Below are 25,774 nucleotides of genomic sequence, written 5' to 3' on the forward strand. Positions count from 1 at the left end.
CTTTATAAAGAATCAACTTTCGGCCTTGTTGAATTTCTTTTACTGTTTATTAGATAATTTCCCTTATATTGATTACCACCCTCTTAGTACTTTGATTATATCTATGGATTTGTGTCTGTTTCTCCATGCAATTCTACTAGTTTTTGCTACTACATTTAAAATCTCTATAAACCAATTAAATCTAAACAAATATTTATTCTACATTCAAGCCAACCACAATATAATACATATTTATTTCAAGTGCACATGAAACATTCTATGGGATAGCCAGTTTGTCATGCTTTAAAAATAAGCCTGAACAAATTTAATAATTAGAGTTAGCAAAGTATATTTTCTAACCACATGGGATTATGTTAGAAATCAATAATGGAAGTACATTTAGGAAATCAATCAATATGTGGATACTCAGCAATACACTCCTAAGTAATAGTTTGGTCAAAGAAAATTTACAAGGAAAAATAGAAATTGTTATTGGATAAATTAAAACAAAATCACAGCATGCCAAGGTTAAGTGATAAAGCACTCTGAATTGCCTTTACTTCTTGCTTGCTGAGAGCCTCAAGGTCAGAAGAGATTAGAGGTTGGGGCCTTCACTCTGGCTCTGTGGCTTAGTAGGCTAAGCCTCTTCTTGCAGCGCAGGAATTCCATATGGGCCCCAGTTCATGTCCTCCTGCTCCTCTTCAGATCCAGCTCTCTGCTACATCCAGGGAAAACAGGGGAAGATGGCCCAAGTGCTTAGGCATCTGCACCCATGGGGGAGACCTGGAAGAAGTGCCTGGCTCCTGGTTTCAAATCTGCTCAGCTAAGGTCAGACACGAATAAACCCTGAGAATGGTGTTTTTCAGAAAGCTGTCAAACCAGTAAAATTGTCATAGTTTCTAAAGATAGGGCTTTTGTGTATCTCTTAACTCATTCTGCCCTTTGTAGTAGCTGTCAAACAGCTGGTATGAGATGCTGCTTGGAAGCCTTGATTTTAAGATTATCCTGGAGTTGAGAGGAAGAGGATGAGATTAAGGAAAGTTAAAATGCCAAAAATTCAAATAGAGAAAATGAGCCATTTTTCATGTATTTTCAGGATCCTTGTATCTTCTAGAATCCTTTAATTAGCGCTTAGCTTATTTTGATAATTTTCACCATTATTATTGCTTTTATGAAGCAATAGATTTTTGGAGTTTTTACATTGCCATTATGGAAGTAAAATTCTTCAAATTTTATTTATTTTTAAAGATTTACTTTTTATTTGAAAGTCAGAGTTACACAGAGAGAGAAGGAGAGGCAGAGAGAGAGGGAGATCTTCCATCCACTGGTTCACTTGCCAGTTGGTCTCAATGGCCAGAGCTGCACCGATCCAAAGCCAGGAGCCAGGAGCTTCTTCTGGTTCCCCCACACAGGTGCAGGGACCCAAGGACTTGGGCATCTTCTACTGTTTCCCAGGCCACAGCAGAGAGCTGGATCAGAAGTGGAGTAGCCGGGACTTGAACCGACGCCTGTATAGCATGCTGGCACTGCAGGCAGAGGCTTTATCGGCTACACTACAACACCAGCCAAATCTTTAAATTTCAAAAGTGCTATTAGTTGATCTTTATTTGGCATTGTCCCAAACTCATGAAATAATGCAAAAAGTGTTGTGTTTTTTTTTTCAAATTAAAGTTCATAATGTTGCCTCATTTTTTATTCATCTATTAAATAGATTTTACTATTTTGTTTATTGTTATATTATCCAATTAGTTTATGCTAGTCTGAAGGAAAACATTTTTTTTTTGTAATATATACAGCCAGTATCCTGGGTCATCTTAACGATTCTACTAGCTGTCAAATTATTCTCTTGGCTAGTAGTCATCTTATTTTGATATGCAACCTTATATTAAATGTTCACTCCGTACACACATTTTATCCTTAATTAGACTCAAGTCTGAAATAGATTTTCTAAAATACTGTTTTGATTTTAATTCTGAATTACTTGCCCATGATCTCAAGAGTCTACCTTTCCATATCTGTGTTAGGTAGGGGTCCAAAGTTTATGGTGAGCAAAGAACACATCCTGGCCAATAAACTAGATTGTTCTGGTTATACTTGGTGAAGTATAACAAGAAAAAAAATGTACATAGGGCCGGTGCCGCGGCTCACTAGGCTAATCCTCTGCCTGCTGCGCCGGCACCGCGGGGTTCTAGTCCCGGTCGGGGCGCCGGATTCTGTCCTAGTTGTTCCTCTTCCTGTCCAGCTCTCTGCTGTGGCCCGGGAAGGCAGTGGAGGATGGCCCAAGTGCTTGGGCCCTGCACCCGCATGGGAGACCAGGAGGAAGCGCCTGGCTCCTGGCTTTGGATGGTGCAGCATGCCGGCCGTAGCAGCCATTTGCGGGGGTGAACCAACGGAAAAAGGAAGACCTTTCTCTCTGTCTCTCTGTCTCACTGTCTAAATCTGCCTGTCAAAAAAAAAAAAAAAAAAAAAAAAAAAAAAAAGAAAGAAAAGGTACATCAGAGGTATTCTTTACTTTTATCTATTTCCTTGCGGTCACTCTTTCGATGATGGTGAGGAAATTGAGGAACCTAACTTAAAGTTAAGAAGTTACAAAACAACACAAAGATCAAGGTTTAATAATATTTTAGTAAAATTTTTATAAAATAAAAATAGTATAAAATTGAAGAATAAAATATCTAAATTTTATATATGGATATACAGTATTAGCCCTATTGGAACCTGAAGTGAAATGAAAAACCAATAACTACTCCAAGCATCTCACATTCCATTCTATCTCTTGAAATAACAATTACACTACTAAATCTACTAAATCTACCATTTGATTTTAGGTGATTTGGTTATATTTTGAATTTGAGTAAGTTCAGTATAATGAATATGTGTGGCTCATTAATTTAATGAAAAAGTAACTGAGCTCTTCGGACCCTTGCATTGTTTCAGCACCGGGCTAACTTTTTTTTTGGACCATCTATATAGAACTTCTGTTCTCAAGGACCTTGTGTTCTTATGGAGGTGGGAGGTGTAAATAACAATAATATAACTGGCCGGCGCCGCGGCTCACTAGGCTAATCCTCCGCCTAGCGGCGCCGGCACACCGGGTTCTAGTCCCGGTCGGGGCGCCGGATTCTGTCCCGGTTGCCCCTCTTCCAGGCCAGCCCTCTGCTGTGGCCAGGGAGTGCAGTGGAGGATGGCCCAGGTGCTTGGGCCCTGCACCCCATGGGAGACCAGGAAAAGCACCTGGCTCCTGGCTCCTGCCATCGGATCAGCGCGGTGCGCCGGCCGCAGCGCGCCGGCCGCGGCGGCCATTGGAGGGTGAACCAACAGCAAAGGAAGACCTTTCTCTCTGTCTCTCTCTCTCACTGTCCACTCTGCCTGTCAAAAAAAAAAAAATAATATAACTGAAATACATGTGCACTAATAGTAATAAGTGCTAAAGAGAAAAAAAAATAAAGTGAGAATGTTGGATACGAATAGTGTTCGTATGTCAAGCAAGCCAGAGAAGGACTTACTGAGAAATGACATTTGTAAAAAGCCCTGAAGAGAGTAATGGAATACATTATGAATATATTGTCAGCAAGAACATTTCCATAGGGGAAAGGGCTGTTGTGGAAGTGTGAGGAAGAATCATGTCTGGCAAGTCTGGGAAGCAGCACATGGGCCCATGTGATTAGGTCAGATTTAGAAGATGAAGAGAAGTCAAATAATGGCCCTACAAAGATATCCATGTTCCAGCCTTTAGAATCCATGAATAGTACCTTATGTAGCAAAAAGGGCTAAGATTCTGGAGATAAGGTAGCAACCTTTAAGTTGCCATGTAAGTGCTCTGTAACCACCAGGGTCCTTGTAAGATTTGGCGAGACTTTAGAATCAGTCATAGGAGAGAGTGGTATAAATACATGGCCATGAGCTAGATTGCAAGGCAACCTACTGAAACTGAAAAGATAAGGGAATAAATCCATTTGTTCTTCAAGCCTCCGGGAGGAACGCAGACTACTGACACCTTAACATTAGCCTTGTGACCTTCAGCATTGTAGAAGAACAAGTTTGTGTTTTTAAGCACTTACATCTGGTACAGCAGTAACAGCATACTATTACAGATACATAAATCTGGTGTTCAGGAGAAATGTCTGGCTGGAAATAGATTTTTGGGCATACACAAATGTTGTTAGAGTAGAATAGCTGCAGAGAGAATAGACAAATAAAAATTAGACACCCAAAGATTGAGCCCTGAGAGATGTCAACCACAAGACCTGTAAATGAGGCAGAGAGGGAGGGTCCCGAAAAACAGGAGAATGCCCCAAACTATTACAGTGTCCTCAAGATTCTAGAGAAACAGTCACTGGTGCTGATAAGAGTTGGGGGGAGTGGCTCTACGAAAGCCTATCATTGTGGATTTATGAGAAAAAGGAGAAGAAAGGAAGTTGCAAGTTCAGGGAAATCTATCAGAGGCATTTCATTGTAACATGAAAAGAGAACTGAAGCTGTCACAAGACAAAAAACCAAGGCCAAAAATTGTTTGTTTATAAATTTTAAATTTGCATTTACTTATATAATTCACTTTAAAAGAAGACAACAGATAGAAACCGATAGAAATTTCCTATCCATTGTTTCATTCCCAAAATGCTTAAAAAAGTCAGAACCAGGCTGGCCTGTAGCCAGGAGACAGGAACACAATCTAAGTCTCCCTCATGGGTGGCAGATATTCAACTACTTAACCCATCACCTGCTGTCTCCCAGTGTGTGCATAAGGAGGAAGCTGGAATTGGAAGAAGTAGGCTGTTAATTTCAAGCATTCTGATGTGGAATGCAAGTGCCTCTAGTGGCTATGCCGAACACCTACCTTAATAATTCATTGTTTATCAATGAGAGAAATAACAACATTCTGTGATAAATCATCAACTATAAAGGCAAAGTTTTACAACCAGGAGAATGAGACAAGAATTGCTAGGGCAGTGTAGGTGAATAGGCAAGCGGGCAGTGGCCTATGATGTTAGTGAAGAAATAGCCTGGGCCAGCAGTGTATTCAGCTCATGCATTTGATTTTTTTTTAATAGAGAGCTTTTATTTAATAACTATAAATTTCGAAAGTACAACTTTTGGATTATAGCGGTTCTTTCCCCCATAACCACCCTCCCACCCGCAAGCCATCCCATCTCCTACTCCCTCTCCCATCCCGTTCTTCATTAAGAATCATTTTTAATTATTTTTATATACAGAAGATCAACTCTATACTAAGTAAAGATTTCAACAGTTTGCACTCACACAGACACACAAAGTATAAAGTACTGTTTGAAGATTAGTTTTACTGTTAATTTGCATAGTACAACACATTAAAGACAGAGGTTCTACATGGGGAGCAAGTGCACAGTGACTCCTGCTGTTGATTTAACAACTGACACCTCTTGTTTATGACATCAGTAATCTCCTGAGGCTCTTGTTATTAGCTCCCAAGGCTATGGAAGCCTCTTTAGTTCACAAACTCCGACCTTATTTAGACAAGGCCATAGTCAAAGTGGAAGTTCTCTCCTCCCTTAAGAGAAAGGAACCTCCTTCTTTGATCAGCTCATTTATTTGAAAGAAGAAGAAAGACAGAGTGAAGACAAATACAGAATATCAGTAGATAGTAAGTAGCACCTATAAAAATCTTTCTTTGCTTTAATTTTCTTGATGTAGATGAGATAAAGTTAACAGATGAAAAAAGTTCAGGCTTGCAGATATTAGGAATTGAGGAGAAATACTGTCTGATATAAACCACCTTAAGTTGTTTCAGCCAGATTTTTTTCTTATTCCTACTATTGTTTCTATTCTTAATATTGGATCTATTTTTCTATTTTTTGGATTTTAAAGTTTTAGAAAAAATTCAATTTTGGAGTGTAATCTCACATTTTTCTCTACCTCTTTTTTACTACGTCTTTTCACCTTTTCTGTTATTTTTCTGCATCTTTCAACTGTCCCACAACTCCCTACCCACACCATTATCTGTTCGCTTTTCCTCTTCATTTTGTATATGCTTTATCATATTTTACCATTGTGGCTTTTGTGAAATAAATGTGTTTTTATTTAGTTTTTTCAGAGGCTAACTAATTATTATTATTGATCCGGTTGGATCATGAACCAGAGCTGGCATCTTTCCCTCCTACAACACAACACCAGCCCCCATAAATACAATTCTACAAAACATAAGGATACTTTCCTTCCTCATGCCTTGCTTCATTTTTTAAAATTTTCATTAATATTAAAAAATAAAGTAAGTGAAATCAGTTATTTTCATTTTTGACAATTCCACATCTGTTTTATTCTGCATTGACAGTCATTCTAGTGAACAGTTGTCAGATTTTCCAATATTTATGCTATTCTGAAACATAATAATTTTAATACTGAAGAATATGTTTACCTAAATAAACAATAAAGATAAAAGAAATTCACCTTTTCTAAGTGCAAACTCCTTTAGATTGTTTTCAAATTTTTCATGTCATTTCCACTTAGTATTCTAACAAGTGCATAATTTTAAAAAGGTTAATTACATTGCTTCCTTTCTTGTAATTCCATTACACAAAAATCTCTTAATCCTATAACAAAATCTCTGAAAACAGAATCAAGTGAATCTCATGACCTTTGCTTATTTTTTTACTTTAATTTTTTAATGTTATTGAAAATTATAAAAAAGGAAGGAAAGCATGAGGGAGGGAAAATGCCTTTATGAAAAGTGCCTTATTCAAATAAAGTGTAAGTAATTGTGAAATGTATTATTTTACATGTGTATTGACCAGGAGGAAATTAAAGTAGACATATTATGTGTGTATATGAAAAATTATTTACACATAAATATATTAATAACATGAACATGCTGGTTCAAATACAGTGAAATGTTGTTTGACCCTCATTTTGAATAGTGAGGAACAATCATTCACCACTAAGCCAGATATTGTAATCAATGTGTTTTTCTGTGTTTTAGTTAACCTTAGTCTATAACTATTTGGCTAGCATTTCCATTATCTAAATCAGAAATCTTCATTCCAGAGCTCTGAAGCACTTGAGTACTATCGAAATCTATGGAAGAGATTTTTAATTGCTATTAGTAACGTTTGTACTCTTTGTTCTTTGATGAGATGAATCATATTAAAGCACAGTTTGGTCAAATGATTGTACAAGTTCCCATCCTTGCCTGTTACTCCATTTGTTTCCTGACAAAATCATCCTTACACTTGAGTACTAGAATCCCTCCTATGTTACATTTTTAATTCCATCATTCCACATTTTTTCATCCTTCTGAAGTTTTCATATCTACTTTTACTTATCCAATTCTAAAAGAAAATTTCTTTTGATTCAAGTATTAAATTCAATAGATTCAGTAGTCAAATCCCATCTTCATTTTATTTGAACCATCAGTAACATTTAGTAATATTGTTTACTTCTTCCATCTTGGAGTACGTCTTTCATCTTGTATGGAACCAAGTGGATTTTTATATTTACCTTTACCTCTCAGGCCTCTAATTCTCAAAACTTTTAAATAGACATCTTAAATTTCAGAAGTTTAACAGATCTATTGCTTTTCAATCTGCTCCTACCACAGTCTTTCCCATCTGAACTGTGTCAACTTCATTCGTCCAATTAGTCGAGGAAATCTTTATGTTATTCTCAATTCCTCTTTCTCCCGTACACTATATTTAATCTGTCTGTAAATTTTGCTGGCCTCAGTTTCAAGCTATACCTAGAGTGTGACTGTAGTACCAACACCATCTGCCTGGAAGAAGACATCATTATCTCTTGCCTAGCTATTGCACCATTCCCTGATTTTCACACTTCCTCCATGTTTGCACAGTTTATTCTCAGTATAGCAGTTAGCAATTATCCTTCATAGACTTTCTAATTACAGTCTTTGTAAGTATCTACAAGGTCCTCCATAATTTGGCCACCTGTGCCCTCTCTGCCCACATTTCCTTGTGCTCTTACAGTGGCTCACCTTGCCCGAGTCTCATACGTCTTCCGAAGCTCTTTTCCTGGTAACAGATGTAGGTCTGATTTAGGGATTCTTCATTCACTGTTTTCACCTGGAAAATCTTCCTCCTATTTTAGATGTTTCACTTCTTTGCCACATTCAAGTTGTTGCTCAAATGTCAGTATCTCTCTAAGAGTCTCTCTCTTAAAGGGAGACCGCCCTTTTAAATTTGCAATGAGCTCCTCTATTTCCAGGTTTATCCACCCCTTCCATTTTTCCTTTTCCTTTTCTTCTCTTATATTTCACATCCTCTGACATACTTAATATTTGGCTTATTTGTTTTTATCATGTTTTCCCAACTCATAAAAATTTGATCCGTAAAAAGTATCTTTCTTTTCTGTTCCTTCCTGACCTCCTTCCTTCCATCCATCTTTGTTTTTAACTCTTATTTAATGAATATAAATTTCCAAAGTACAGCTTATGGATTACAATGGCTTCCCCTCCGTAACGTCCCTCCCACCTGCTACCCTCCCCTTTCCCACTCCCTCTCCCCTTCCATTCACATCAAGATTCATTTTCAATTCTCTTTATATACAGAAGATCAGTTTAGCATACAGTAAGTAAAGATTTCAACAGTTTGCTCCCACACAGAAACATAAAGTGAAAAATACTGTTTGAGTACTAGTTATAGCATTAAATCTCAATGTACAGCACACTAAGGACAAAGATCCTACATGAGGAGTAAGTGCACAGTGACTTCTGTTGTTGACTTAACAAATTGACACTCTTGTTTATGGCATCAGTAATCACCCTAGGCTCTTGTCATGAGCTGCCAAGGCTATGGAAGCCCCCTGAGTTCACTGACTCTGATCATATTTAGACAAGGCCATGGTCAAAGTGGAAGTTTTCTCCTCCCTTCAGAGAAAGGTACCTCCTTCTTTGATGACCTGTTCTTTCCACTGGGATCTCACTCCCAGAGATCTTTCATTTAGTTTTTTTTTTTTTTTTTTCCCAGAGTGTCTTGGCTTTCCATGCCTGAAATACTCTCATGGACTTTTCAGCCATATCCGCATGCCTTAAGGGCTGATTCTGAGGCCAGAGTGCTGTTTAGGACATCTGCCATTCTATGGGTCTGCTGTGTATCTCACTTCCCATGTTGGATCATTCTCTCCCTTTTTTTTTTTATTTACCCTCACCCCCCTCAGATTTTATTGTTTTTGCTTGTTTTACAGGCAGAGAGAGAGAGAGAGACTTCCTATCCTTGGATAAATTCCCAAATGCCCATAAAGGCCTGAGCTAGGTCAGACCCAAGCTAGGAGCCTGAAACTCAACTTGAGTCTCCCACATGGATGGCACAGACCCAACTCCTTGAGCCATCACCTGATCTTTCCCAGGCTGCACAATAGCAAGAAGCTGAATTCAAAACCAGAGCCAGAATCAGCACTTGAATACAAGCCCTGTGATGTAGAAAGTAGGTATCTTAACCACTAGGCTGAATACTCTGCTCTCTTTCATTTTCCTTCCCTTCCCTTCCCTCCCGTTGCCTTTATTTCCTTTCCTTTCCTTCCTTTGTTTCCTTCCCTGCTTCTTTCTTTTCTTCCTTCTTTTTGTTTCTTTGGTTTATTCTTTTCACTTAAAACCATCCATATGGGCGCTGGACTGTGGCATAGTGGGTAAAGCCTCTGCCTGCAGTGCTGGGCATGCCATGTGGGTGCTGGTTTGAGTCCTGGCTGCTCCACTTCAGATTCCAGCTCTCTGCTATGGCCTGGGAAAGCAGTAGAAGATGGCCCAAGTCCTTGGGCCCCTGCACCCATGTGGGAAGACCAGAGGAAGCTCCTGGCTCCTGGCTTCAGATCAGCGCAGCTCCGGCCATTGCAGCCATTTGGGGAGTGAACCAACGGATGGAAGACCTCTCTTTCTGTCTCTACCTCTCTCTCTCTTTCTGCCTCTCTGTAAAACACTGCCTTCCAAATAAATAAATCATTTTTTTAAATATATATATGTTTCACACTGTTTTGAACAGAGTTGATCTACACAATAGCTGGGAGGGAAAGGCCTACTTGAAGAGTTCCTGCTCAATCTGTCCACAAAGATGATGGCTGAGGCTTTACATTATGGCCAACACGATCCGCTCATGCCTAATGACATTGCAAAGACATTTCCTCCATTCACTCCCATCCTTTATTCTAATCCCCTAGAGGAACTCTTGATATTTCTATTGTCTCTGTCTATGCAAATGATGCATGAGGAAACACTTAACAGACCATATACTGAATTGCATTTTCTGATGAAAGTTTCATGAAGTTGATATATAACTTTTTAAAATCTCTACACAGAGCAGACAGACACTTGATCTCTGTGGTCTACATAAACTCCTTATGGTCTGTGTGTTTTTCAATGCAGTATGTTTTGATTGCTTTACACACTTGCTTCAGCATTGCAGAGTAAACATCAACATGGTATTTGCAAAACTATGTTGATGACTTTTTAAAAGCTTTTATTTATTTATTTGAGAGGTAGAGTTCCAGACAGAGAGCAGGAGAGATTGAAAGTTCTTCCATCCATTGGTTCACCCCCAAAATGACAGCAATGGCCAGACCTAGGCCCATCTAAAACCAGGAGCTAAGAGTTTCCTCTGGGTCTCTCAACTTGGTACAGGGGCCCAAGTCCAAGCTTTCTCAGGCCATAGCAGAGAGCTAGATCAGAAGAGGAGCAGCCAGGACATGAACAAGTGCCCATATGAGACTCCAGCACTGCAGGCAGAGGCTTAGCCTACTATGCCAAAGCGCCTACCTCTACATAAATGATTTTTTCAGACCATTTTAATTTGATAATAAGAATATAAGTGAGCTGGAACAAGAAGCGCCAATTATTAAAAAGTAACTAAGGAAATTTTAAAAGGTAGGTTTTATTTTTCTGACTTAAATATATGCATGTTGTAAGGCAATTATATATTTCCACATTTAACTTCATGCAGAAATACTTAGTTTTATTTTCATAATCTGAGAGCAATTAGATTGGCATCTTTAAAATTTAGACTGCATATTATTTTTTCACCAAACTATAAAAGCTATTGGATTTCCTGTGCAAAAGTGTTATTCTGAGATTATAACAATAGAGGCCAGCAGAGCACCAGGCTTTGTGATTTCACAAGAAGAAATCATCTTGATAGTTGCAAGAGAAGCCGCAACATTGCAAACATGTACGCTTTGTTCAACTCCAGTTATATAGGAAAATAATTTGTTTTCATATAGAAGAGAAAATTAAAGAAGTTTTAGAAATGTAAATGTTCGGCACGAAAACTGGAAAGCATGTAGGAGTTCTGAGCATATGCTAAACATTTAATTGCCCTGTTGTTAGTAAGGATTTTACTATTTTATAATCTAGATTTTTGGGAAATATGTACTTTAGAGTTTATCTCCCAACTTTTGCCATGACATTTAAGAATTCATAATGAAGAATCAAGTCATCTCCCATGAATCGCTTTTATAGCAACCTAATGAAATATGTGCAGTTCATTTACTTTAGATTTTTTATGAGCTTGAGTGTAATCAATTAAAATGAGAAGCATGCTCTGAGTTCACGAACACTTCTTTTTTCAGGCTCCAGTTCTACCTCCCAAAGTACAATTTCGATTTAATTTTATTGGTACTTTAAAAGGATGAAGAGCAGATTCTAAAAGAAAATTAGCTTTTTTTTCAATTTAATTCATAACAGCATATAATAGGTTTATTTACTTTTTCCAAAATAAATATTGGTCCAAAATATTAAAGCCTGGTTAATGAAATTAGCTTTTAAATATATGAGTCTATTAGCGTCTCAAAAATTTTAGATGGGTCAATGGAATAACCTTCAAAGCATAAAGGTTGAAACGGAAGTTTTTTTTTTTTTTTGTGCATAAAAGGCAGAGGAGAAAAATCTGTTGAACACATTGCAGATCTTACTGCATAGGTAACAAGAAAATAACACTTTTAAAAAAATCTGGAGTTTTTATATGTTTCCCTGATTTTAATAGTTATACACTTCAGAATCACAAACACCAGAGATTTGAAGTCCTCTATCTTTCAGCCAAGTCTAACATGTTCACTTTAATATCTTAAATCCTATTTTACTCAATAGATTATTTCATGTTGGAATAGGAATAATGGGATGACCTTAGTCACAACCTCAGAGTAAACTGTATGATGCCTTTGGACATTCAAAATAACATGTAGTATGGTGTTTTAATTTTTTGTGTGTTTATATAAATTGTTAACACTTTCTTCCATCCAAACTCTTTGCTCTTCATTCAACAGTAGACAGGAGACACTATAGAGTATGAGCCTACATTTATGGTTAAAAAAAAAAAAGAAAAGAAAAATTTAGTTAAGTTCAGTATGAATGAACTTTTAGCCAATTAACTGAATAGCAAATGATTCAAAATATTTGCTGGGGCCAGCGTTGCAGTGCAGTGGGTAAAGCCATCACCTGCAGTGCTGGCATCCCATACTGGTACCATTTCAGGTCCTGGATGCCCTTCTTCCTATCCAGCTCCCTGAAAAAGCAGTGCCCCTGCATCCATGTGTGAGACCTGGAAGAATCTCCTGGCTCCTGGCTTTGGAATGGCCCAGCTCTAGCCATTGCAGCCATTTGGGGAGTGAACCAGCAGATAGAAAATCTTTCTCTCTCTGCCTCTGTCTCCCTATAACTCTGCCATTCAAATAGTAAATAAATGAATCTTTAAAAAACATGCAAAAATATTTGCTTAAATTTAATGTAATCATATGCACTGTGACTGCACTGACTTCACGTCTTGAAAGCATGAATATGTTGTAGATTTTTCGGTATGAACATGACTCTCAATTATTTAATGCCAACTACCTTCAGTCCATATGCTGTCAATCTTAATGGTCTTGGAGGTAGAAAATTATTTGAATGGAAATAAGATATTTTAGTAATTGTTCATGACATGCTTATGTTAGTGACTTATTATATGCTCCTTATGTCACTCACCAGTGACATTGTCAAAAGCGGGCTGCAGTTGAGCAAGACAGCATACTCAGTAGCAATGTGTGTTGAAAACGGAGCCAACAACTCAATGTAAACATAGAGTCATTGTTGTCAAATTCAGCTTGGCTGCATTTCAGTCACAAGGAGAAAGCATACAAATATGACCTAACAGTATGATTTAAATGGGTCTTTGCTAGTATGAGAATGAAACTCATTCAAGATCACTAAATCAAAATGTGAGGGCTAGTTCTGAAAATCATTCATTTACTCTAGAATTGAACTATCATTTATTAGAGGGCTGAGAGATAAGGCAATTATACAGTAAGTTTTGATTTCATTGAAGTTTTTATTTTTGAGGTTTCCTTTCTCTCTTCCCCCTAACCCCAGTACACATTTATCGGTTAGAAAATAGAAGTAAAGCATTTAAAAAACATTTAAAACCTTGAGTAGTGGCTGGTGTTGTGGTGGAGCAGGTTAAATTACCACCTGTAGTGCCAGCATCCCATATGGAGTCTCAACTGCTCCACTTCTAATTCAGTTCTCTGCTAATGTGCGTGGGAAAGCAGCTGAAGATGGTTCACGTGGGAAAACCAGAAGAAGCTCAGGGCTCCTGGCTTTGGCCTGGCCTAGCCATGGCTGTTGCAGCCATTTGGTGAAAGAATCAGCAGATGGGAGATTCTCTCTCCCTCTCCCCCCCCCCCCCCCATCTCACTCTCTCTATAATTCTGCCTTTCAAATAAATAAAATAAACCTTAAAAAACAAAGCTTAAATAAAGTTAAAGTATATCTTCCAGTTAGGTAAGTTTGCTACTCCTTCATTCTATCTGGAGCTCACAAATGCTGACTTTTGAACTGGGATATTCACCAGAGAATGCCCACAGGGTGAATAGTTCAACAAAACTGTAATATAGCATTTTGAGATATCTGGAACCAAGATCAATAATGAACTTTTTAAACGTTTCACTAGAGGCATTAAAAGAAATGTTATCACTGAGCAGTTTCTCTTGGTAGCTCCCAAAGTGCTAATAACATAATAATATAGAATGAAATCCTAGTAGAATAATGATTTCAGCTAGCAACTCAGAATAAAAACTCACTTTTATTATGAGAATGGCGAGGTCATTTGTATAAATGTTCTAAGTCAAGCAGTTGTTCTCATTAATGTTACTAGAATTCCAGAAGCTTCCAAAAGAAAGCAATATGTCAGTTTATTTCAAATCGTTTCCTCCACATATCCATTTGGCTAACCCCCTCACCTCTCTCAGAGCTTTGCTCAAATATCACATTGAGCAAATATCCTCACATTGAGGCCTGTGGTCCTCTGGCGTTCTAATTCCTATCTCCTGGCTCTATTTCTACTTTTTCTCTTATTTTCCTTGCACCACTTTAAAACTCAAATTTCCAGAGAAGTATGAAACTTATTAAGTATTGAAACTTTCAGCAAAATAACCAAGGTCCTTCAGCATATTAATGGGATAAATTTTTTCCAGCTTGGGACTTAGACATGTCTAGTAAGTTCTTCATCTGGTTCAGTCTGATTCACTCTAATCTGTTTTTTCCAAGGCTGATATCCATTCCTTTTTTATGTTTGTAATGAGTCTAAGAAGCCAGCACGTTTTATGAAGTTTCATTAACAAATGTTAGTATAAAATATAAAATATAGATCTTTAAATCAGGACACATTTGTTAGTATAGAAAAATCCCTCTCTTCTCTGGTGACCCCAAACCGTTCTTTGTTAACTTCTTTATGAGTCACTTTCACTAGTTCCTCTATTTCAGTTATCATTTGACACCTGTCTTCATGTTGTGCTTCTTCCTTTATGTGGCATTACTGCACGGGGCTTTGTAAATTAGAGCAATCATCTTCAATTTTAATGTGGCTGTATATCATGGCATAAAATGTATAGGCTTTGATTTATTCTGTTACTTCCTTATTTTGACTTTATAGTTTTCCCAGAGAGATTTTAGTTCTGCAGCAATCTTTAATTCTCATGCTAGAGCTGTTAGCATGCATGTGGACATTTTTGTAATCTGCAGGTCTGAGAGATCAGGGAGCTGAGAGGCTGGTGTTGCATTGCTTTAGGTGAAGACACCCTCTGGGACACCTGAAGCCCACACTGGAGTGCCTGGGTTTGAATCCCAGTGCTGCTTTTGATACAGCTTCTTGCTAATGAGCATCCTGGGGAGGAGCAAATAACAGCTGAAATAGTTGAGTTCCTGCCATCCACTTTGGAGATCCAGATTGTGTTCCAAGTTCCTAGCTTCAACATAGCTTGACCCTGAATGTTGTGAGCATTTGAGGAGTGAACCACTGGAGAACAAAGATTTCTCTCACTCTCTCTCTTCATCTATCCCTCCATATCACTATCCCTATCCCTATCCCTATCCCTATCCCTATACCTATCCCTATTCCATCTCTGACTTTCAAATAAATAAAAATAAATAAACTTTAACCAAAAAAAATCAAGCATTTAAAGGTAAGAAAAATTCAAAACAAATTTACCTCCTATTAGAAAAGTCTCTGCTTTAATTTCTTATGAGAATGTATTAAAGTTGCATTTATCTGGTTTCTGTAGATATATTTTAGAAAATTTTCTGAATTTTTTACAAGAACTCAGATATGGCACATTTACCCTGTCCTCTCATTGAATTTTAAAGATAATAAATTCCTTTTAGACAATTTAAAACATGATTTATTCATTATTATTCATAACTGCCTTCTCTAAAGTGCAAACTGGCATTGTCTCATTCCATGCCTGTTGGAATGTATGCCAGTGATCTTTCAAAAACTTTCCTTATAGCAATTCATTTACATGAAATCTCATTTTTGTTACATTAGTAAATATAGGTTATCTTTTATTATTTAATTATTAGATCTCATATCTTCCCTTATGTATGGGGCAATAATTATAATCTCCATGGTTGGTAGCATAAAACTACTCCTAAGGTAGGAATAAGTGTTTTATACACATTAACATGGCACCTTTAAACTCAGAATATGCCCCTTACCCTTTTAGTTTTGAAGAGCAGTCAGTTTTTTTTCTGATGTATGTATACAAATTTGTAAATTACCTTAGAAAAATCTGATGATAATGTACACGCAGGTAACAGTGGCTGCAAATCCTTTCAGAGAAGCGCTTAACATGGCCCAGTTACGAAGGACCCATTCCATTTTTGCATGACCTGTTTATACAATAATGTCATATTAACAAAGTAATTACATTGGCCAAGGTGATTCATGGGACAAATTAAAATGCTGAATAAAGTGTTATTGTAGCCATTACCCTTCATTGTAAGTGGGCTTTTTCATAGCATTATATAAGTATTATGCTACATAAAGTTAACAGGGAAACAGTAATAACTGTGTTACTGCTTTGTTACTATTTATGTATAGCAGTTTCCCTTGATGTTTTGAGTGGTGCAATGAGTATAATGTGTTACTATTACACTTATTGTAATATAATAATTTTTCATACTGTGTTTGGGATCCATGTCCAATCTTCCACGACAATAATTAAAATTACTGCAGTTGTTCCCATGTTCCAACTCCTCTCCGCCCTGTCCTTTTCAAATGCATGATTGTATGCAAAAATTCAGAATCTTCTTCATTTTGCACTGTTAACAGAGTAAATCTTGACAGAATATACGTGCTTATGGTATATGTACATCTATGTGACCACCATCCCACTTTCTTCCTCTATAATATCTAGTCAGTTACTACAACAATCCTGATATTCTTTGTGTCCATCCTGCCTCACCCAGATTCCAAGGCAGTGGGATTAGATAAGAGTGATGGGAAATAAAATTTACTAGTTTGAAGATATTAAGCCTCTAACATTTTCTGAATCCATGTTAAAATATTTATTACCAGTAATAAGTATTTTGAAATCATCTAAAGACATATTAAAATTTTAATAAACATCAGTAAAATATTTATGCATGAATTTTTCTTTAGTGATCTAGGCAAGGCATTTCAAAATATGCTAATATGTTAAGAGCAATGTTGTGCGCAAACAGTAGTTCTCCTTCCCTTCTTCCACTACTATTTTTCATTAGTTGAGTTCGTTCATAATTCATTTTTCTAGGTCTCTAAAATTAACATCATCTTTAACAGAAATGAAAATAGAAGGTAGATTAATGCATGTCAAACAAATAATAGGCAGAAACATGCCTCTTCTTGTATTTTTTCATGACTCACACATGACTATGGCCAAACTGCTTTTGATCATTGAAAGTTGTTTGCATGACAGTGATAACATAAAACATTAATAAAAATTGTTTGAACACCATAAGGTTACTAAGGTAAATGTATATGTATAAAGATGTAGTACTTCTTATTTCAAACACTGAAGCTGAATATTTTATATGTACAATTATAGCTTAATAATATTTAGTTTATATCTGTGTGATATAGTGAGAGTTGGTGGTTAGATTGCCTCTTGAGACACCTGCATGCCATATCAGTGCTTGGGTTTGCATCCCAGCTCTGTTTCTGATTAAGCTTCTTGCTAATGTGCACCCTGAGAGGCAGTAGATGATTTGTGGAGCAAAGAGGTGCCTGCCACATACATGGGAGACCAGATTGAGTTCCAGACTCCTGTCGTCAGCCTGACTGAGCCCCATTTGTTGTAAGCATTTGGGGAGTGAACAAGATCATGGAAGATCTCTTTCTCTCTCTCTCTGTCCATTACAAATAGCATATATATATACATATATTATGAAAATGAATTAATGAAGTATACAATATGTAGTTGTTTTGCTGGTATTGATTTAATTTGATTTTTAATTTCACACACACAAAAAATCTGCCATTTGTTGAATGACCAAGGGACTGCGAGTTATGAAATAGTAGTTACATGATTATTAGTGAAAAGTGATATGCATCTCTTCTTCTCCCCTTTGAATCAATAATTTTTAATTTTTAAAATAAAAGTATAAGGTTGATTACATTTTAGAAAAAAATTCTAGGTTTATTTCCAATTTTATATAAATTATTTATATCAATTCAGATTTTTATCAGTATATCCCTTCGGTTAAGCAGCAATGGATTTTGTGCGTTTTTTCTGTGTTTGTAAGGCCAAAAATACATGTGAAAATCAATTTGTTTTGGGAATTAAAGAGACAATTTACAGAATAGGATTGTGAGAGTATTTTAAACTTTCTACACTTATTTCCAGTGAATACATACTAATTTATTAGAAGTTGAAATAGGTGAGTTTCCATTTTTGAAAATATGGATACTTAAATAATTTAATACTTTTAGGTACTATGCATTTGCTCATTTAATTTACTCATAATTTCACTATAGATCTTTCTTGCATACTTGAGGTCAGAACAAGGTAGGTCACAGGTTCAAGAAATACACTGCTAAGAATGACTTAGAGGAATGGAGATTGGGCGAGGCCATCTGAAGCCAGAGAACTGGAGAGGTTAGTTGTGGCAGTGCAAGGCAAATCTGGGGCTTATTGTTTTCCATAAATATTTTCTGAGAACTTTATCAATTTATTCTTTGGTTCTTGTAGGAATTCTTCAGGCTTATCAGAAGTACTCAAGGTTAATGTTCAAACAGACTGAAAGTGCTGGTGCTTCACAGGATTACAGGTTTCTGGTCTGCAGGTAAGGGATTGGGGAGGCAGTGGAAGCTCAGATCTATGAATAGTTTCCTTGGCTTGTTGCTATTCCTTAAGAGATCGGTTAAATATTAAAGAGCACTCCCTGATGTGTATTAAGCAAATTCTGGAAAGGTTGTAACAAGGTGCTTTGTAAACACCTTTTAGCCTAAATTTCTGGCAGAACAATTAGGAGGCCAGTTTACCTTGACATAGATGTTTTGTTAGTAGGAGGGTGAAGAATCCAGATTCTTGACAGAGAGTCTGAATGTGGGGGCTGATGTGATATCACAGCACATTAAGGAGCCACCTGTGATGTCAGTATCTTTATGAGTTCTGGTTCAAGCCCCAGCTGGCTCCACTTCTAACCCAGCAACTTGTTAAACCACCTGGTGAAGCAATGGAAGATGGTCCAAAGTACTTGCGCCTCTTTCACCTACATGGCAGACCTGGACAGAGTTCCTGGCTTCAGCTTGGCCCAGCGTGGGCCATTGAGGCCATTTGTAGAGTGAAACCAGTGGATGGAAGACATATCTCTCTCTCTCTCTCAGTCCAAAACTGCACCTTTCAAATAAATAAAATATATCTTACAAAAAATAAAAATGATGGAGAAACTGAGGTGCAAAGAGTTTGGTAACTTAATTAAGCCTGAATTTGAAACACTTGTCTTGACACTTTCTAGTTCTGAAACTTTTTGTGGTTCCTAGGTACAGACATCTTAACCACTAGTCAAAAGCCCAAGCCTGATTTCTTCCTTTTTATTCTTTCCTCTTATTTCTCTTCCCTTTTAAAACTAAATCATTTCCAATGCTGACCCTGAATTTTTTAATTTTTTTTATTTTTTTTATTTAGTAAATATAAATTTCCAAAGTAGAGTTTATGGATTACAATGGCTCCCCCCCATAATTTCCCTCCCACTCTCACCCCTCCCATCTCCCGCTCCCTCTCCCCTTCCATTCACATCAAGATTCATTTTCAATTATCTTTATATACAGAAGATTGATTTAGTATATATTAAGTAAAGATTTCATCAGTTTGTACCCACACAGAAACACAAAGTGTAAAATACTATTTCAGTACTAGTTATAGCATTACTTCACACTGGACAACACATTAAGGACAGATCCCACATGAGAAGTAAGTACACAGTGACTCCTGTTGTTGACTTAACAATTTGACACTCTTGTTAATGGCATCAGTAATCTCCCTAGGCTCTAACATGAGTTGCCAAGGCTATGGAAGCCTTTTGAGTTTGCTGACTTTGATCTTATTCTGACAGGGTCAAAGTCAAAGTGGAAGTTCTCTCCTCCCTTCAGAGAAAGGTACCACCTTCTTTGATGGCCCCATTCTTTCCACTGGGATCTCACTCGCAGAGATCTTTCATTTAGGTCTTCTTTTTTTTTCCAGATTGTTTTGGCTTTCCATGCCTAAAATACTCTCATGGGCTCTTCAGCCATATCTGAATGCCTTAAGGGCTGATTCTGAGGCCAGAGTGCTATTTAGGACATGTGCCATTCTAAGAGTCTACTGTGTATCCCACTTCCCATGATGGATCATTCTCTCCCTTTTTGATTCTATCAGTTAGTATTAGCAGACACTAGTCTTGTTTGTGTGATCCCTTTGACTCTTAGACCTATCAGTGTGATCAATTGTGAACTGAAATTGATCACTTGGACTAGTGAGATGGCATTGGCACATGCCACCTTGATGGGATTGTATTGGGATCCCCTGGCATGATTCTAACTCCACCATTTGGAGCAAGTCTGATTGAGCATGTCCCAAATTATACATCTCCTCCCTCTCTTATTAGCACTCTTACATTTAACAGGGATTACTTTTCAGTTAAAATTTAAACACCTAAGAATAATTGTGTGTTAATTACAGAGTTCAACCAATAGTACTAGAACAAAACAAAGAAAAAATACTGAAATGGATAAAGTATTACATTGTACATCAACAGTCAGGACAAGAGCTGATCAAGTCACTGTTTCTCATAGTGTCCATTTCACTTCAACAGGTTTCCCCTTTGATGCTCAGTTAGTTACTGCTGATCAGGGAGAATATATGATATTTGTCTCTTTGGGACTGGCTTAATTCACTCAGCATAATGTTTTCCAGATTCCTCCATCTTGTTGCAAATGACCGGATTTCATTTTTTTTGACTGCTGTATAGTATTATATAGAGTGCATATCCCATAATTTCTTTATCCAGTCTACTGTTGATGGGCATTTGGGTTGATTCCAGGTCTTAGCTATTGTGAATAGAGCTGCAATAAACATTAATGTGCAGACTGCTTTTTTGTTTGCCAATTTCATTTCCTTTGGGTAAATTCCAAGGAGTGGGATGGCTGGGTTGTATGGTAGGGTTATATTCAGGTTTCTGAGGAATCTCCAGACTGACTTCCATAGTGGCTTACCCAGTTTGCATTCCCACGAACAGTGGGTTAGTGTCCCTTTTTCCCCACATCCTCTCCAGCATCTATTTTCATTCTACTTCTTTTCCTCTAATATACATCTTATCTACTTTGGACCCCAACTTCAGAAGTGTTTATTTTGAATAGCAACTATGTCACACTAAATCCATTCTATATTAATTCAAATCCTGTATCTCTTCCTATAAATTACCTCTTGTCTTCTTGGCTTTTCTCCACTTTTGCCAATGATTCTTTCTAATCCAATGCTGATTCTGGAAGAACTTGGATTTCTGCTGTGGGCAATGATCCTTTCCGCTGTTTATTATGGCTTTGCTCCTTCTCTCTAGATGGACAGATATATCCTTTTCCCATCTTTTTATCCTTATTACTGTAAGTTTTTTAATATTTATAAATTTATTTGAAAGACAGAGTTACAGAGAGGCAGTGGTAGAGGCGGAGGGAGAGAGAGAGGTCTTCCATCTGCTGGTTCACTCCCAGATGGCTGCAACAGCTGGAGCTGTGCCAATATGAAGCCAGGAGCCAGAGCTTCTTCTGGGTCTCCCACGTGGGTGCAGGGTCCTAAGAATTTGGGTCATCTTCTGCTGCTTTCCCAGGCCATAGCAGAGAGTTGGATAGGGAGTGCAGGAGCCAGGACTTGAACTGGCACCCATGTGGGATGTTGGCACCACAGGCAGTGGTTTACCCACTATGCCACATTGCCAGCCCCCCTGTGTAAGTTTTGTAACTAATGGTGTGCTGCAGCTTTCTGTAATTTAGTAAAGTATGAATAACATGCAAGGTACACATATGTGTTTACTACTGTTTGATATTAATTGTATGGTTCTTCTTTTGTCTATTAATTCTCAGTTCACCTCTCACTTTTCTCAATTTTCTTTGCAACTTCATGTTTCATTGTTTTTGTCTTGTTAACACCTTCAATTCAATTGCTTCAAAAAGACATGCATTGTTTGGACCAGCAACTGCCAGGTGCGGAGGTTGTCTAGTTTTCTAAATCTTGAAAACTGGTAGAACATTTTAAGTCCATCGAATAAGTTATTAAATATTGATGTTCCAAGTATTTCACTTTAAATGCTAAAAGCATTTATAGGAAGGATATAGAGGAACTTACAGGATCCATGTTGAAACTGGATAGCCAGTTGAACACTAAATAAAGCTTGGTGCTTTTGAAAGTCTTTTTTTCAAAATTTTATTCAAGGTATACAAATTTCATGTATTTCATATATACAGATTCAGAAATAAACCTTTCCTCCTACCCACACTCCTACCCTGCTTCCTCTTCCCTCTCTTAGTTTCACTCTTAATTTTTAAAAAGATCTATTCTCAGTTAACTTTATACTCATAAGAATAATCCTACACTGAATAAAGGGTTTAAAAATAGTATGAAGAAAAAAATTGTTCCTCAACAGTAGAGACAAGGACTGTACACAATCATGGAACCTCAAAATGTCAATTTCAGTCTGATACATTACATTTTAGGTACTCTATTAGCTATAACAGAACAGGGAAAACATATGCTATCTGTCTTTTTGAGTCTGGCTTATTTTACTAAGTATAAGGGTTTGCAGTTACATCCATTTTATTGTGAAAGACAGGATTTCACTTTTTTTTTAACCCATGAGTAGTATTTCATGGTGTATATTTACCTAATTTTTTATCAGCCATCATTTGATGGACATTTGGGTTGATTGCATATCTTAACTATTGTGAATTGAGCTGCAATAAACAAGGGGTTACAGATCACACTTTCATATGCTGATTTCATTTTGTTTGGATAATTTCCCAGGAGTGGGATGGCTGGGTCATATAGTAGGTCTATATTCAGATTTCTGAGGCTTTTTCAAATCTTGATAACAGTAATGGTTCATCAAGCTTCCCTTGTGCATGCAGGAATGGAGGAATCTCAACCAGTATCACTCCATGGAGATTCAACTTCCAGAAGACAGTTTCAATTATCAAGTCACTTACTTATCCCTCATTTTAAATGGGTTAGAGACTGCAAAGAACTGTATGAAATAGCTACCAATGAACCTTCTAAGTTTTCATAGTGAGAGGGAAGACTGCGTTCTTGACTCAAACTACCTATAACAAAGGAAAGGGTCCCTTAAAATGAATAGTGTTCTTATTCAGAAGAAGTAGGAGAGTTTTTGCTCACCAGCAATGAAGAATAACCCACAACTCTTGAAACAGACTTTGTTCCTCCTTTGTCATTTGTCCATCTTGCTTCTCAAGCCTTTCCACGTAGCTCTATGCTATCTGTATTTTGATGTTGAATTCTTTATGACAACTCCCACTGATACTTTCAGCTTATATTTTAGCATTCTCTTCCTTATTACAATGCTCTTGACATTTCATATCAAACTGCATCATAAGATTGAATTGCTTTATGCATATATGTAAAATATTTCTTCTATATCCCAAGTTCTTACAGGGCAGGGTCCAATTTATTAACTGCATTTTGTATACACACCCTGGGGCAATGAAAGGATGTTTGAGTTAGTCATATTCATTTTTTTTTCATGTATTTGAGACTAGTTATATCAGTTTGTTACAGATTTTTATACTGAAGAGCATTTGTCATTAATCATGGTTCAGTCTTAAAACCTCAAGACATGGGGCTGGTGCTGTGGCTCTCTTGACTAACCCTCTGCCTGCGGCGCCGGCATCCCATATGGGCGCTGGTTCCAGTCCTGGTTGCTTTTCTTCCAGTCCAGCTGTCTGCTGTGGCCTGGGAGGGCAGTGGAGGATGGCCCAAGAGAGACAGAGAGAGAGCAAGAGAGAGAGAGAGGGAGAGATTTTCTGTCATTTGGCTCATTCCACAACTTTCTGCAGATTTCTGAAATAGCCGTAGATGGACTGGGCTAAAATGGGAGCTGGAAATGTAATACAGGAAGTCATCTGCTTGGGCCATGACCCCTACTTCTGAGTCTGCATTAGGAAGAGGCTGATGGCCGGTGCCAGGAGCAGGAGTCAGGAATCTAGGATTTTGGACATGGGGATCTAAACTGCTGGTTATGTTGCCACTCCTGGTGTAAACAGCACAAGCTACTTGCTGAATAATTGAATTTTCAATATTAATCTAAAAGTAAGATATTGGCAAATTGTGCCTTTAGATTTTAACTGAATTATTCAGATTTGCATTATTAAGATTTTATCACCTTCTACTACGTTAAATTCTAAAACATTACATTTTAAAGGACTTATATCCACATAACCATTATGTTGATGGATCATAAAGTATTATAAACTACAGTACTGGAAGTCAGAAACATGGCCACTAATTGTAATCTGACAAGGAGTATATACTACATCTCTTCAATTAGCATGGTTCCAGTGACTACATCTGTTTTTTTTTTCTTTCTTTTTTTTAACTTTTATTTAATGAACATAAATTTCCAAAGTACAGCTTATGGATTACAATGGCTCCCCCCCCCATAACTTCCCTCCCACCCGCAACCCTCCCCTTTCCCTCTCCCTCCCCCCTTCCATTCACATCAAGATTCATTTTCAATTTTCTTTATATACAGAAGATCAGTTTAGCATATATTAAGTAAAGATTCCAACAGTTTGCACCCACATAGAAAAACAAAGTGGAAAATAATGTTTGAGTACTAGTTATAGCATTAAATCACAATGTGCAGCACATTAAGGACGGATTGACAGGCAGAGTTAGACAGTGAGAGGGAGAGACAGAGAGAAAGGTCTTCCTTTTCCATTAGTTCACCCCCCAAATTGCTGCTACCGCCGGCGCACTGCACTGATCCGAAACCAGGAGCCAGGTGCTTCCTCCTGGTCTCCCATGTGGGTGCAGGGCCCAAGCACTTGGGCCATCCTCCACTGCCTTCCTCGGCCACAGCAGAGAGCTGGACTGGAAGAGGAGCAACTGGGACAGAATTGGCGCCCCAACCAGGACTAGAACCCAGAGCACCGGCGCCGCAGGCGGAGGATTAGCCTAGTGAGCCACGGCACCGGCCTGTTTTCTTCTTTTATCAATTTATCTGAATCTACACAGTAATGAGTTTAGCTAAACAGCAGTTTTAAGTACTAGTGTAATATGCATTAAAGACATAGAATTCTTCCCTAGACTTTTCGTTGATTTAATGAAAGATATCTCAGATTAGCTACTTGTGAAAATTCAGTTATATATATGTATTTTGATTAAATTGAAACACCATTTATGTTAACTAGAAATGTATTTGATTATATTTTTTAAAAAATAGGATAGAAAATTGTTTATTTAACATAATTTAAATTAATACTTTAGGGGCACCTAGTATTCATGCACCTGTACAGTTGTAGCTCAGGAAATCTCAGCTGTCATACTGCTTGCTTTAAGAGATCACAGAATCATTAAATGCATATGCCTTTATGACATCAGCCTTCAGAATGTCTCACAGGTTGTGATTTTGCACTTGGGACCAACAGATACCATAATAAGAGTCTGTCTACCCAGAGTCCCCTCCCACTTCCCCCACCCCAAGCTAAGGGGATTGTGGGGAATACAGCTTACTGAGGTGGAGAGACCACTTGAGAGATAAGCAAGGGCCTTACATAGCAGCCTGCCTGGCTTCCCAGCAATGTGAAGAGGGTATCATAGCAGTGAATCATTCAGCCTCGGTAATGCCACCCCGCTGGTGCTGTGTGGGACCCACACCAGTTGTTGCTGCCTAGATTGCAGAATTTCAAGGAACCAAATTAAAGGATGTAGTTTAAAGCACTAAATATTAAGGTAATTTGTTATATATACACTATTAGGGAACCGATTTTTTTCTTAACTGAGGTAATTTTTTTTATGCAATAACTACTACATTCCTTTGAAATGTATTTTG

At 37.5% G+C, this 25,774-nt stretch overlaps 1 long non-coding RNA gene across 1 annotated transcript in view; it reads left to right on the forward strand.

The window, feature by feature from the left end:
* The first annotated feature begins 673 nt into the window (after positions 1-673).
* LOC138849792 (uncharacterized) overlaps positions 674-25,774 on the forward strand; it is a 31,169-nt gene continuing 6,068 nt past the window's right edge. The window contains exons 1-2 of the long non-coding RNA XR_011388965.1: positions 674-807; positions 18,427-18,520. This is a non-coding gene — a long non-coding RNA (uncharacterized lncRNA). The remainder of the gene's footprint in view (positions 808-18,426; positions 18,521-25,774) is intronic.

The sequence above is a fragment of the Oryctolagus cuniculus genome, chromosome 5 (genome assembly GCF_964237555.1).
Source record: "Oryctolagus cuniculus chromosome 5, mOryCun1.1, whole genome shotgun sequence".
NCBI lineage: Eukaryota > Metazoa > Chordata > Mammalia > Lagomorpha > Leporidae > Oryctolagus > Oryctolagus cuniculus.